This window comes from Amblyraja radiata, chromosome 5, assembly GCF_010909765.2.
Source record: "Amblyraja radiata isolate CabotCenter1 chromosome 5, sAmbRad1.1.pri, whole genome shotgun sequence".
Taxonomy (NCBI): Eukaryota; Metazoa; Chordata; class Chondrichthyes; order Rajiformes; family Rajidae; genus Amblyraja; species Amblyraja radiata.
The window spans coordinates 13,100,743-13,114,733 of NC_045960.1; the positions used below are offsets into that span (position 1 = coordinate 13,100,743).

General features: G+C 47.5%; 1 protein-coding gene across 2 annotated transcripts in view; it reads left to right on the top strand.

The window, feature by feature from the left end:
- The first annotated feature begins 13,509 nt into the window (after positions 1-13,509).
- Positions 13,510-13,991, top strand: part of LOC116973008 (CSC1-like protein 2) — a 72,656-nt gene continuing 72,174 nt past the window's right edge. Inside the window, exon 1 of one of the 2 annotated variants that reach the window (XM_033020636.1) lies at positions 13,510-13,627. The gene's annotated coding sequence lies outside the window, so the exon portion shown is untranslated. Of the gene's footprint in view, positions 13,635-13,991 lie in introns of both variants that reach the window. The other variant, XM_033020637.1, reaches the window with a different exon arrangement.

A 13,991-nucleotide genomic window follows, 5' to 3' on the forward strand; every position in this document is an offset into this window, starting at 1 on the left:
ATTATTTAAGTATTCTGTGCAGTTTTGGTCTCACCATGCATTAGGAGAGATGCCATTAAGCTGGATAGGGTGTCAAGAAGATTTAGAGGATGTTGCCAGACTCGAGGGAGGGCCTGAGCTATAGGGAGAAGTTGGGCAGGCTAGGACTATTCCTTGGAGCACAGGATGAGGAGGGGTGATAAGAGAGGTGTACCAAGTCATGAGGGGAATAGATAGGATGGTGCAGTCTTTTCCTCGGAGTAGGGGAATCGAGAACCAGGGGAGAGGACCCTCAGTAGGTGAGGAGGAAGATTTAACAGGATCCTGAGGGGTAACATTTTCACACAAAGGATGGTGGGTGTATGAAGCAAGCTGTCAGAGATGGTAGTTGAGGCTGGGACTATCTCAAGTTAAACAGGTACATGGATAGGACAGGTTTGTAGGGATATGGACCGAATGCAGGCAGATGTGAATAAAGATCCTACAGCGGAGCAAGATAGATCACTCCAGCTAAATGCAATGGGCTGATGTGTAGTACGCAACGGAGTGGAACGTGGGCCTTTTTTTCATCCATTTCAGTAACCCGACCCGACCCGACTTGCAGTGTAATCAACGTTGCGGGGGAACAGTTTGTGTTAATAAATTTAAATTCTGAAAATGAGGAGAAGATTTTTATCAAATAACTTTTATTTTTACGAGGATGTTTCCGTAACCGGCTTCCGTCTCTGCACTAGTATCTTTAGGATCTTTGGATGGGACTAGCATAGCTGGTTTGGGCAAGTTGGGGCGAAGGGGCTGTTTTCATGCTGTGTCACGATGACTATGGGGTAAGTGGGACAGGGAACACCAGCCTTATGTCGGTCAAAAAGCTGAAGCTGAGCAGACGGTGAGAACAAAGGGGAGGTTTAACGAGATGGGGATTAAGACACTCCTGTGTGAATGGGCAAGTGCTGACCCATTTGGGAGCGGCTGCATTCTGTGACCTTGAAGAGACATTGTCCATCTCTTGTCACTGCCTCTGTCCAACCCCCTCAGAGTCTCTCCCATCTGTGCCTTTGTCACCTAGGGCCCAGACTCTGCCGCCAACTCCCTGGGAAAATTCTCACTTTGTACCCTCTGTGTACCCATACATCAAGAAGTCGAGTGTCATAAGGAGCAGAATTAGGCCATTCAGCCCATCAAGTCTACTCCGCCATTCAATCATGACTGATCTATCTCTCCCTCCTAACCCCATTGTCCTGCCTTCTCCCCATAACCCCTAACACCCGCACTAATCAAGAATCTATCTATCTCCTCTTTAAAAAATATCAATAGACAATAGACAATAGGTGCAGGAGTAGGCCATTCGGCCCTTCGAGCCAGCACCGCCATTCAATGTGATCATGTACCCCGTTCCTGCCTTCTCCCCATATCCCCTGACTCCGCTATTTTTAAGAGCCCTATCTAGCTCTCTCTCGAAAGCATCCAGAGAACCTGCCTCCACCGCCCTCTGAGGCAGAGAATATCCACTGACTTGACCTCCACAACCTTCTGTGGCAAAGAATTCCACAGATTCACCACCCTGTTAAAAGTTTTTGTGTTTGTTGAAACAAGGAACTGCAGATGGCTGGTGTACAAACTAAGACACAACGTGCTGGAGTAACTCAGATGGGCCAGGCGGCATCTCTGGAGAACATGGATAGGTAGCTTTTTGGTACGGGACCCTTCTTCAGACTGGGTCGCGTGTGTTTAATTAACGTATGCGGTATAACAGACCTGTAAGATGATAAGAAATAGGAGCAGAAATAGGCCATTCAGCCAATCGAGTCTACTCCACCATTCAATCATAGCTGATCTATTTATCCCATTCTCCTGCCTTCTCCCCATAACCTTTGCCGCCCTTGCTAATCAAGAACTTGTCACTCTCCGGTGTAAAAATTCCTAACGACTTGGCCTCCACAGCCGTCTGTGGAAATGAATTCCTCTATGACTGAAGAAATTCCTCATCTCCATTCTAAATGTACATTATTTAATTCTGAGGCTGTGCCCTCTAGTCCTCAACTCTCCCGCTAGTGGAAACATCCTCTCCACATCCACTCTATCCAGGTCTTTCACTATTCGGCAAGTTTCAATGAGGTCCCCTCCCCTCATTCTTCTAAACTCCAGCGAGTAGAGGCCCAGTGCCATCGAACACTCATCATATGCACAGCAAACATAGAGATCAATAGTTAACACAAACAAAATCAGTTCAATGCATTCAAAAACCCCCCCAATATTAATGCAAAATAAAAGCCCACAACTAAGTCAATTGGTATATAAGAAGGAACTGCAGATGCTGGAAAATCGAAGGTACACAAAAATGCTGGAGAAACTCAGCGGGTGCAGCAGCATCTATGGAGCGAAGGAAATAGGCAACGTTTCGGGACGAAACGTTGCCTATTTCCTTCGTTCCATAGATGCTGCTGCACCCGCTGAGTTTCTCCAGCATTTTTGTGTACCTTTAAGTCAATTGGTAGTTTGTAGATTAGCTGGTGTTTATAATCATCATAAGATCTTAAATGTTAGGAGCAGAATGAGGCCATTCGGCCCATCAAGTCTACTCCGCCATTCAATCGTGGCTGATCTATCTCTCCCTCCTAACCCCATTCTCCTGCCTTCTCCCCATAACCCCCGACACCCGTACTAATCAAGAATCCAGAGTTGTGAATCTGTGGAATTCTCTGCCACAGAAGGCAGTGGGGGCCAATTCACAGGATGTATTCAAGAGAGAGTTAGATTTAGCTCTTAGGGCTAAAGGAATCATAGAAACATAGAAATTAGGTGCAGGAGTAGGCCATTCGGCCCTTCGAGCCTGCACCGCCATTCAATATGATCATGGCTGATCATCCAACTCAGTATCCTGTACCTGCCTTCTCTCCATAACCCCTGATCCCTTTAGCCACAAGGGCCACATCTAACTCCCTCTTAAATATAGCCAATGGACTGGCCTCAACTACCCTCTGTGGCAGAGAATTCCACAGATTCACCACTCTCTGTGTGAAAAATGTTTTCCTCATCTCGGTCCTAAAAGATTTCCCCCTTATCCTTAAACTGTGACCCGCTTGTTCTGGACTTCCCCAACATCGGGAACAATCTTCCTGCATCTAGCCTGTCCAACCCCTTAAGAATTTTGTACGTTTCTATAAGATCCCCCCTCAATCTTCTAAATTCTAGCGAGTACAAGCCGAGTCTATCCAGTCTTTCTTCATATGAAGAAATCAAGGGATATGGGGAGAAGGCAGGAACGGGGTACTGATTGGGGATGATCAGCCATGATCATATTGAATGGCCGTGCTGGCTCGAAGGGCCAAATGGCCTACTCCTGCACCTATTGACTATGTTTCTATGAATCTATCTATCTTTGCCTTAGTGTACATGAGGATGGTGGTTGTTGGGAAGAAGCTGTTCCCATCTCTACATTCCCCTTCCCCCCCCTGCCTCACCTGGTTGTAGAGGGGCACATTAGCAGCTGATTAATGTTAAAGGGTTGAGTGGGAAGGCAGGAAGAGACCTAATCAGTCCTGCGCATGAGAATTGTCCAATTATTGATGGCCAGAGCAGATATCATCACCGGACAATCCACGTCTTATTGTTGAGGTGGTCAACTGAAACTGCCCCGTCTCACCCCAATACACACTGGGTGGCTGGGCTACAGAAGGCCTCCTGTCCTTGCTACACACCCTCAGCTGGGCCACACTGCAAAATGCACCAGATGCCTTCTCTTGTTGAATGGCAGCATAGTCATACACTTTGGCAACTGGCCCGACCCATCTTCCGTCCCCTTCACCTTCAAGCCTGACTTCTTGAAGGTGCTGGGGATCTGGTTCGGTGGGGGGGGGCTGAGGCGTGTGACAAGTATTGGCTGGAGCGGATAGCCAAGGTGGGGAATAATCTGGAGCTGTGGAAGCAGCACTCCCTCTCTATGACGGGAAGGTCCATCTGTCTCCTCAGATTCTGGTGAACTTCTACCGCTGCACCATCGAGAGCATCCTTACCACCTGTATCACAGTATGCTATGGCAACTGCTCGGTCTCCGACCCGAAGGCATTGCAGAGGTTGGTGAAAATTGCCCAACGCATCACCGGTTCCTCGCTCCCCTCCATTGAGTCTGCTCTCACCCCAACCAGGGACTGTTTACCCTCCTACCATCCGGGAGGCGCTACAGGTCTCTCCGTTGCCGGACCAGCAGGTACAGGAACAGCTTCTTCCCGGTGGCTGTCACTCTACTCAACAACGTACCTCGGTGACTGCCATTAACCCCCACCCCCCCCCCCCCCCGGACACTCCTTCCCCCAGAAAAATTGCACTACTGCTACTGTTTGTACATATATATATTTTACTGCTCATTATTCTATGTTGGCTCTTCTGGGTGAAATGCTAAAGATTGAATCTGAATCTGAATCTGAATCAGAAAAATGTGGTCATCAAGTGTGAGGTGCTCTCGGGGCTGCTGTACTTGGCGCAAGTGTGGCCTGTCCCTCCCTCCTACGCCACAGGGATCACCCGGGCCGTCTTCCAGTTCATCTGGGGGTCGAGGATGGACAGGGTGCGACGGGCCACAATGCACAAGTCAGCAGACAACGGGGGTAAAAGCGTGCCCAACGTCACTCTCACCCTGATGGCCACCTTCGTGTGTGGCTGCATCAGGTGGAGCGTAGAACCAAGGTACGTGGGCACCAAGTGTCACTACCTGTCCCCGGTGTTGTGAAGGATGGGCCTGGCGCAGATGCCACGTAACGTGCCAGTCAGCTGGACATTGCCGCCCCATCTGTCGTTCGTGGAAAGGTTCTTCCAGACCAACACCTTTGACTACAAGTCCATCGGGCAGTGGTCAGCACGGAATGTCCTGCAGGCACTGCAGGGAAAGGACTCCATGGATCCTGTGGCGTGGTTCCCAGAACAGACTGCCCAGCTTGTCTGGCAAAATGCCTCATCACCAGAACTCACCAACAAGCACCAAGACCTGGCTTGGCTGGCGGTGAGGGGAGATCTCCCAGTCAGATCCTTCCTGCACCGTCGGAAGCCCACTACCAGCGCACGCTGCCCTCGGGACGGCTGCTATGGAGAGGAGACGGTTGCCCAACTCTTTGCAGAGTGTGGATTCGCAAAGAGAGTCTGGAGAGGTTTGAAGGGTCCTTGTCACGGTTTATTCCAAACAGCTCGGTCATAGAGGACTCTGTGATTTACGGACTGTTCCCAGGGACGCCTTCACAGACTGACATCGAGTGCTGCTGGAAGGTCATCAACTCGGTGAAAGACGCCCTTTGGTCTGCCCGAGCGTTGTTCACCACCCAGCGGAGCGAGATGTCCGTCGGGGAATGTTGCCGACTGGCCCGCTGCAGACTGCAGGAGTACGTGCTGAGGGACGCACTGAAGCTCGGTGCGGCCAGCGCCAAGGCTCGGTGGGGGAGGGCCACAGTCTAGGGCCCTTCCGCTGCTGGACATGGGGGGCACGGTGTGGTGGAGACGCCCCTCAAAATAAGGGAAGGGATTCCACGCCAGTGGGCCACATGAGTGGCAAGGGTGGGGGGTAAAACTGTGATTTGGGGAAACTGTATTGAATGTATGTATAGCCTCCGACAATGTCGGATTGAGTTTTGTATGGATCATGTATTGTATATATTTATTTCTCAAATAAAGTCTATTTTGAAATTTAAACAAAAACAGAACCAGGAAACAGGGCCTTCAGCCCAACTCCAACCAAGATGCCCCATCTAAGCTAGACCCATCTAATCACATTTGGTCCATATCCCTCTAAACCTGTCCTATCCATGCACCTGTCCAAATGGCGTTTTTATTTTGCTTATGTTTTCCGTTGATGTACTGTGTTCTCTGTGTTCATTCTACTGAATTCTACTGTATTCCTCTGTGTGGAAATGTTACCCGTCAGGGTCCTATTAAATCTTTCCCTCTGGTTCTCGATTCCCCTACTCTGAGGAAAAGACTGCGTTCACCCTATCTATTCCCCTCATGACTATACACCTCTATATAAGATCACCCCTCATCCTCCTGTGCTCCAAGGAATAGAGTCCCAGCCTGCTCAACCTCTCCCCATAGCTCAGGCCCTCGAGTTTGGCAACATCCTCTAAATCTTCTCGACACCCATTCCAGCGTATTGGCATCTCTCCCCCTAATGCATGGTGAGACCAAAACTGCACAGGATACTCCTACAAGTGTGGCCTCTCCAACATCTTGTTCATTTGTTTGTTTGGAGATGCAGTGCGGCAAGAGGCCCTTCGGCCCACCGAGTCCACACCGACCAGCGATCCCCGCACATTAACACTAGCCTACACACACTAGGGACAATTTACTATACTGTTTTTTTTAATTTGTTGAACTTCCTTTTTTTTAAACGTTTGTTTATCATATTATCCGTTGAGTAGTGTGCTACCCCATGTTTTGTAATCCGGACTTTATCAGCCGCTTTCTAAGGGCTGAATCGGCCCGTTCACGGGGCCTTTCATCGCCCAGCGCGGCTTAAAATCAAACTGCTGCATCGAGGCGATCGAAGCTCCTCGATGTTGAAGCCCCCGCCGGCCGATGAAAGACCCCGTGAACGGGCCGATTCAAGCCCCACGATTCGGGGCGAACGAAGCTGCTGTTGCTGTTGCCCACGGCCGAAGTCCCGTGTGTGTGCGCGCGCGCGGCCACCAATAAATTGTGGACCCGCATGTTTTGACAGCGATTTCCGTGCCTGGGCGCAGCAGTAGAGTTGCTGCCATACAGCGCTTGCAGCACCGGAGATCCGGGTTCGATCCCGACTACGGGTGCTTGTCTGTATGGAGTTTGTACGTGTTCCCCATGACCGCCTGGGTTTTCTCCGGGGGCTATGTGTTCTTCCCACATTCTAAAAACCTTTGGGTTTGTAGGTTCATTGGTTTCGTATAAGTGTAAATCATCCCTAGTGCGTGTAGGATAGTTTTAATGTGCGGGGATCGCTGGTCGGCGCGGACTCAGTGGGCCAAAGGGCCTGTTTCTGAGCTGTATCTCTAAACTAAACTCAAATAAACTAAGCTGCTGCCTGACCCACTGAGTTACTCAGCACTTTGTGTCTATTTTAAGAATGTCATTCTTCCGTTTTAGTACATATGCACTCTTGACTCTTGAAATACAGTTATTAGAGCAAAGAACAGTACAGCACAAGAACAGGCCCTTCAGCCCACAATGTCTGTGTTGAACATGAATGATATGAATGAATGATATGAATGAACGAATGAATGAATGAATGAATGAATGATATCTTTATTTCGAACGATTAAAAAAAAAGAAGAAAAGAAAAGATGAAAATGAATAAATAAAAGGAAAATTATATATATACATACATATATACATACACACATACATACATATACATGTACATATATACATATACACATATACACACATACATAACATATATGTACATACATAAATTAAAAAATCAAAAGCCAATTTCAACATAATACACATTAGACTCGTTCGAAAAGGGATAGGAAGAAGCCTATGTTTGTCAAGTCCTACCCCCATTCTTCACCATTAACAAATGCAAAATTCAATAAAATAAACTAAACAGACAATTCAAATAAAACTACTCCAATCAAGCTATTAAGAAAAAAGACCAAAAAGAACAAGCACCATTAACATCTGTGAGATTTACATTCTCCTTCCTCATTACTGTACTTTTCAAAGATATATCTTTTGTACATTTTTTAAAATTGCATTATATTCATACTTTGTTTAATCGCTTCGTCAAGACCATTCCACAAAACCACCCCACAAATGGAAATACACATACTTTTTAAATTGGTCCGAGCATAATGCTGTTTCAAGTTTAGTTTCCCTCTAACGTTATAACCACCCTCTCTGTCTTTGAACAGTTTTTGTATGTTTACAGGTAGCAGTTTATTTTTTGCTTTATAAATTATTTGTGCAGTCTTAAATTCTACCAGATCCTTAATCTTTAAGGTGTGTAATTTTAAATACAGTATATTGGTGTGTTCATGATATCCTACATTGTTTACTATACGAATAGCTCTTTTTTGTAGTGTGCTTAGTGATTGTAAGGTGGTTTTGTAGGTGTTGCCCCATACTTCCACACAGTAATTTAAATACGGTAACACAAGTGAGCTGTACAGAATATACAGTGCTCTCTCATTCAAAACATGCCTTGCTTTCCCCATCACTCCAATACTCCGTGCTACTTTTGCTCTCACATGTTTTATATGGGGTTTCCAGCAGATTTTGTGATCAAGAATCACACCCAGATATTTATTTTCATACACTCTTTCTATTTCAACATTATTTATCATTACTTTTACTTGTGTATTTATTTTGCGTTTTCCAAACAGCATAAGTTTGGTTTTGTTTAAATTTAATGATAATTTATTCAAATCAAACCATATTTTTAGTTTACTCATTTCTGCTGTGACCACCTCCAAAAGCTGCTGCAAATTGTCCCCATCACAGAAAATATTAGTGTCATCTGCAAATAACACAAATTTCAAGAGGTTTGACACCCTACATATATCATTAATATACAAAATAAATAATTTGGGGCCCAAAACCGACCCCTGTGGGACTCCACAAGTTATTTCTAAGCATGTTGATTTGCAGTCCCCTACTTGCACAAACTGATGTATTTTACTTATGTAGCTTCTCATCCACTCTAGTACAACCCCTCTGATTCCATACTTTTCCAGTTTTTTGATTAGCAAATGATGATCAATTGTATCGAATGCTTTTTTCAAATCTATAAATACACCCACTGCATATTTCTTGTTATCTATAGAACTGGTAATGTCTTCAATTAACTCCATTAATGCCATGGATGTCGATCTGTTTGACCTGAATCCATATTGACTATCAACTAGCAATTCAATACAATACAATACAATACAATACAAATTTATTTGTCATTTGAACCTCGTTGAGGTCCAAATGAAATGTTGTTTCTGCAGTCATACATACAAAAATAAAAAGACCCAAGACACAACACAATTTACACAGACATCCATCACAGCGCATCTCCTCCTCGCTGTGATGGAAGGCAAAAAACGTATCTCTCCCCTGCACTCCCCATTCCCCTCCCGATGTCAGAGTCAAAGCCCCCGGCGGGCGATGGCAATTGTCCCGCGGCCATTAAACCCGCGCCGGGTGATGCAAGGCCACGCTCCGGGTCTTGATGTTGGAGCCCCCGGCGGTCGCTAGCAAAGTCCCGCGGCCATTCCAAGCCGCGCCGGGCGATGATGTAAGCCCCCGCTCCAGGTACTCTTCAACCCCGCAACTCGGGCGGGAGAAGTCGCCGCTGCAGAAGCCCCGAAAAGCGGTCTCCCAGCAGGGACCCGCGGGCTCCCGGTGTTACTGTCCGCCAGACCTGCGGTTGGAGCCTCCAAAGCTCCGGGGGTCAGGTCACAGCAGCGCATCACCACCGCTCCACCCACTCCGGACTCGGCCAGCTCCGCAATGGTGAGTAGCTCCGCAGCTCTGCGACTGGAACCCCAGGTCGTTCCTGCCGGAGGCCGCTCAACGTTGCAGCCCCAACGACAACGGAGACCCGACAGAGAAAAGGTCGGGTCTCCCGTGCAGGGGAAAGATGTTAAAGTTTCCCCACCCCCCCACACACATACCACGTCAAAAAAAAAAAAAACTACATTGAAACGAGACAGAAAATAATAAAAAGACAGACGGACTGCAGAGTCGCACCGCCCCCCATCGTGCTTCTCGATAAAGTTATCTAATCTACTTACATACAGTTTTTCTAATATTTTTGAGAACTGAGAGAGTAACGACACCGGCCTGTAATTTGTAAATTGATTTCTGTCTCCAGCTGTGTATAGTGGGATGACTTTGGCAGTTTTCATTTTACATGGAAATACACCAGTTTTGAAAGATAAATTGCAAATATAAGTTAAGGGTTTTACAATGACACCAATGACTACCTTGATTAAAGCCATATCAATGTCATTCCAGTCTGTAGACCTTTTATTCTTACAATTACTAACAATGTCAATAATCTCCTTTTCATCAGCTGCTTTCAAAAACATTGAGTTTGGGTTGCTGTCTAACAAATCCACAACCTGTCTAACATGATGCCAAAACCAACTTTTATCTGCCTGCACACAATTCATATCGCTCATTCACTGCCGATCCAAGTGTCTATATAAAATTCTCTAGATGTCACCATTGAATCTCCTCCACCACCACCTCCAGCAGTGCGTTACGTCCATCTACCCACCTGCACATCACCTTTAAACTTTCTCCCTCTCAGCTTAAAAACTGTGTCCTGTGGTGTGTGATTTTTACACCATGGGAAAAGTTTCTTGCTGCCCCCCGCCTTATCTATGCCTCTCATAATTTTATACATTTATTGTAACTGCCTCAACTACCTCTTCTGGCAGCTCGTTCCACACACCCACCACTCTGTGTGAAAAGGTTACCCCTCAGATTCCAATTCAATCTTTCCCCTCTCACCTTAAACCCATGTCCTCTGGTTCTTGATTCCCCTACCCTGGGTAAAATACTTTGTGCGTTCACCCTATTTCCTCAATGATTTTATACACCTCTATAAGATCACCCCTCAGCCTCCTGCACTCCAAGGAATAATGTCCCAGCCTGCCCAACCTCTCCCTGTAGCTCACACCCTCGAGTCCTGGCGACACCCTCATGCCCTTTCCAGCTTAATGATACAAAACTGAACACAATGCTCCAAATGCGGCCTGTCCAACGTGTGGTTCTGGAGTGTGTTGTGCAACACGGAGCCACACACACACGCGCGCACACACGGACAGACACACACACACACACGGACACACACACACACGGACAAACACACACACACACACACACGGACAAACACACACACACACACGGACAAACACACACACACACGGACAAACACACACACACACACGGACAAACACACACACACACACACACACACATACACACACGCACACACACGCACACACGGACAAACACACACACACACACACATACACACACGGACAAACACACACACACACACGGACAAACACACACACACACACACACACACACATACACACACGCACACACACGCACACACGGACAAACACACACACACGCACACACACACACACGGACAAACACACACACACACACACACACACACACACCCACCACACAACACACACCTTCACACCCACACAACAAATACACACACACACACAACACACACACACACACAAACACACAACACACACACACACACACACAACCACACACAACACACACACCACACACACACACACCACACATCCCACACACACACCACACACACCATACACACAAACACACACACACAAACACAAAACACACACACACACACACCACACACACACACAAACCAACAACATACACACACAAACACATACACACACATACATCACACACACACACACACACACTCACACACACACACACACAGATGCACACACGGACAGGCACACACACACAAACACACACGCACAAACACACACGCACAAACACACACGTAAACATACTAACACACCCCCACACACACACGCACACAAACACCCCCACACACACACGCACACACACTCACACTCACACACACGCACGCACGCCACACACACACACCGATACATGCACATCTAAGTTCTCTGCTGGAAATCTGAAATTTAAAAAAGGAAATGGTGAAAACACTCAGTTGGTCAAAGAGCATCTGTGGAGAGAGAAACACAACTTCCGATTCACCTATACCCCATTGCGGACATTGGACTTTGTCTGTGGAACTGGTGCGCTACAATGCTGAGAACTATATTCTGCACTCTGTATCTTCCCCTTTGCTCTACCTATTGTACTTGAAAAGACACAAAGTGCTGGAGTAACTCAACGGGTCAGGCAGCATCTGTGGAGAACATGATGAATAGGTGACGTTGTGGGTCGGTACCCTTCTTCAGACTGTACTTGAGTTTGACTTGATTATATTTCTGCATGGTATATCTGACGTGTTTGGATATCCTGCAAAACAAAGCTTTTCACTGTACCTCTGTACACGAGACAACAAGAAACCTAAACCTAGTCAAGGTTTCATGTAGATACGAGGAACTGCAGATGCTGGTTTACAAAAAAAGACACAAAGTGCTGGAGTAACTGAGCGGTGGCTCTTTGAGGCAGCATCTTTTGGAGAACATGGATTTGTGTTCACCGGAGATGCCGCCTGGCCCGCTGAGTTACTCCAGCACTTTGTGTCATACAGTTGCGGAGTTAAACAGCACGGATACAGACTGGTCCAACTTGCCCATGCCAACCAAGATGCCCCAGTTTTTGGAGGTCTCTTAGTCTTTTTATGTGGGGGAGGTGGGGAGGGTAAGGGGGAAACCGTTTCTCAGTCACTTCCTAGTCAAAGATGCGTCTATTTTCCGAGTCTCGTCTTCACCTCCCCCTCGCGGCCTACATCGCGGAGCGGGCGATGCCTTACTGGGGATCACCGTGTTTAAGCTCCGGAGTGCTGGGCCTGCTGCTTCAACATCGTGGAGCTGTGGTTTGCGGAGCTTCTAGCCGCGGGCGGCACTGGCTTCAACATCGCGGAGTCTCGGACCCCTTTGCCGAGGATCGCCAGCGTTGAATCTCCGCCCAGCTCGGCTTGTGGACTTAGCGAGCCGCGGACTCCGGTGGGAAGCGGCCGATTCGGAAACTCCAAGCCGCTGAGACTGTTCTCCGTTCCGACGTCGGAGTTCAGATCATCCCGGCGAGAGGGCCTGAACATCGGGCTGCCTGTAGCGGCGACTGCGGGGGGCTCGGGAGGCCCCGACCACGGGTGAACAACAAAGAGGATGATGACTGAACTTTGGTGCCTTCCCTCACATTGGAAAACTTTGATTTGGGATGTTTATGTTAAAGATGTTATCGTGTTCTGTGCTCTTGTTTATTCGTATGGCTGTATGGTGACCCCAAATTTCACCGCACCAATTGGTACATGTGACAATAAACGTGGCTCTATTCCCTTTATCCTGTATCTGTACACAATGTGGGCGGCTTGCTTGCAATCACGTATAGTATTTTCACCTGACTGGATGGCGCGCAACAAAAAAGATCTTCACCATACCGCAGTACACGTAACCGAAACCAACATTTTCGTAGGCAAAAATGCTGGAGGAACTCAGCGGGTGAGGCAGCATCTATGGAGCGAAGGAAATAGGCAACGTTTCGTGCCGAAACGTCGCCCATTTCCTTCGCTCCATAGATGCTGCCCACACTCGCTGAGTTCCTCCAGCATTTTTTGTCCACCTTCGATTTTCCAGCACCTGCAGTTCCTTCTTAAACTAAAATGTTCGTAAATGTGTTAAAAATTTCAAAAGTCTGCCAAAAAGTTTCAAGCCCAGGGGGTGGGGATAAAGCACCTCTGATCTGAAAGGTTCCGTCTCCTCCCTCCACGGGTGCTGCCTGACCTTCTGAGTACTTTCACTTTTGTTAGTCAGCTGAGAGGGGTTTTTTTGTTTTGTTTTTGTTTGTTCTGCTAGTGTGGGTGGGGACAGATTTGGTACAAAGGAGTTTGCAGTACCACGCATGAGCGCTGTGCCCTTTGCCGTGTTGGCTGCGTGCAAGCCGGAGGAACTGGCTGGACGAAATTGTACAGGGACGGAGGGAGGTAAGAGATGAGAGAGTGAGAGGGTGATTGAGGGGAGGGAACGGGTCCGTTCGTGGGGCGACAGGTAGAGGGGGCTTTTGCACACACACACACACACACACACCGGGCAGAGGCAGTGGTAGGGGAAGGTGCATTGCTGAGAAGAGGGCTACGTTAGCTGGAGATATATATTGTGTAGTTCCTCACTCAGGCAATGCCACCGAGAGGGTTTCTTCCCGGGCAGCTGACGCCGCCCAACTTCTGCAGACAAAGTTTTAAAAAGTTTAGGAAAGTTTCTCAAAGTTTTTTTGGGGAACTTCCCAACGTTTTTTGGGGGAACTCCGCGTAGGGGAGGGGGAGAGGGGGGCAGGTGTGCCTTGGACAG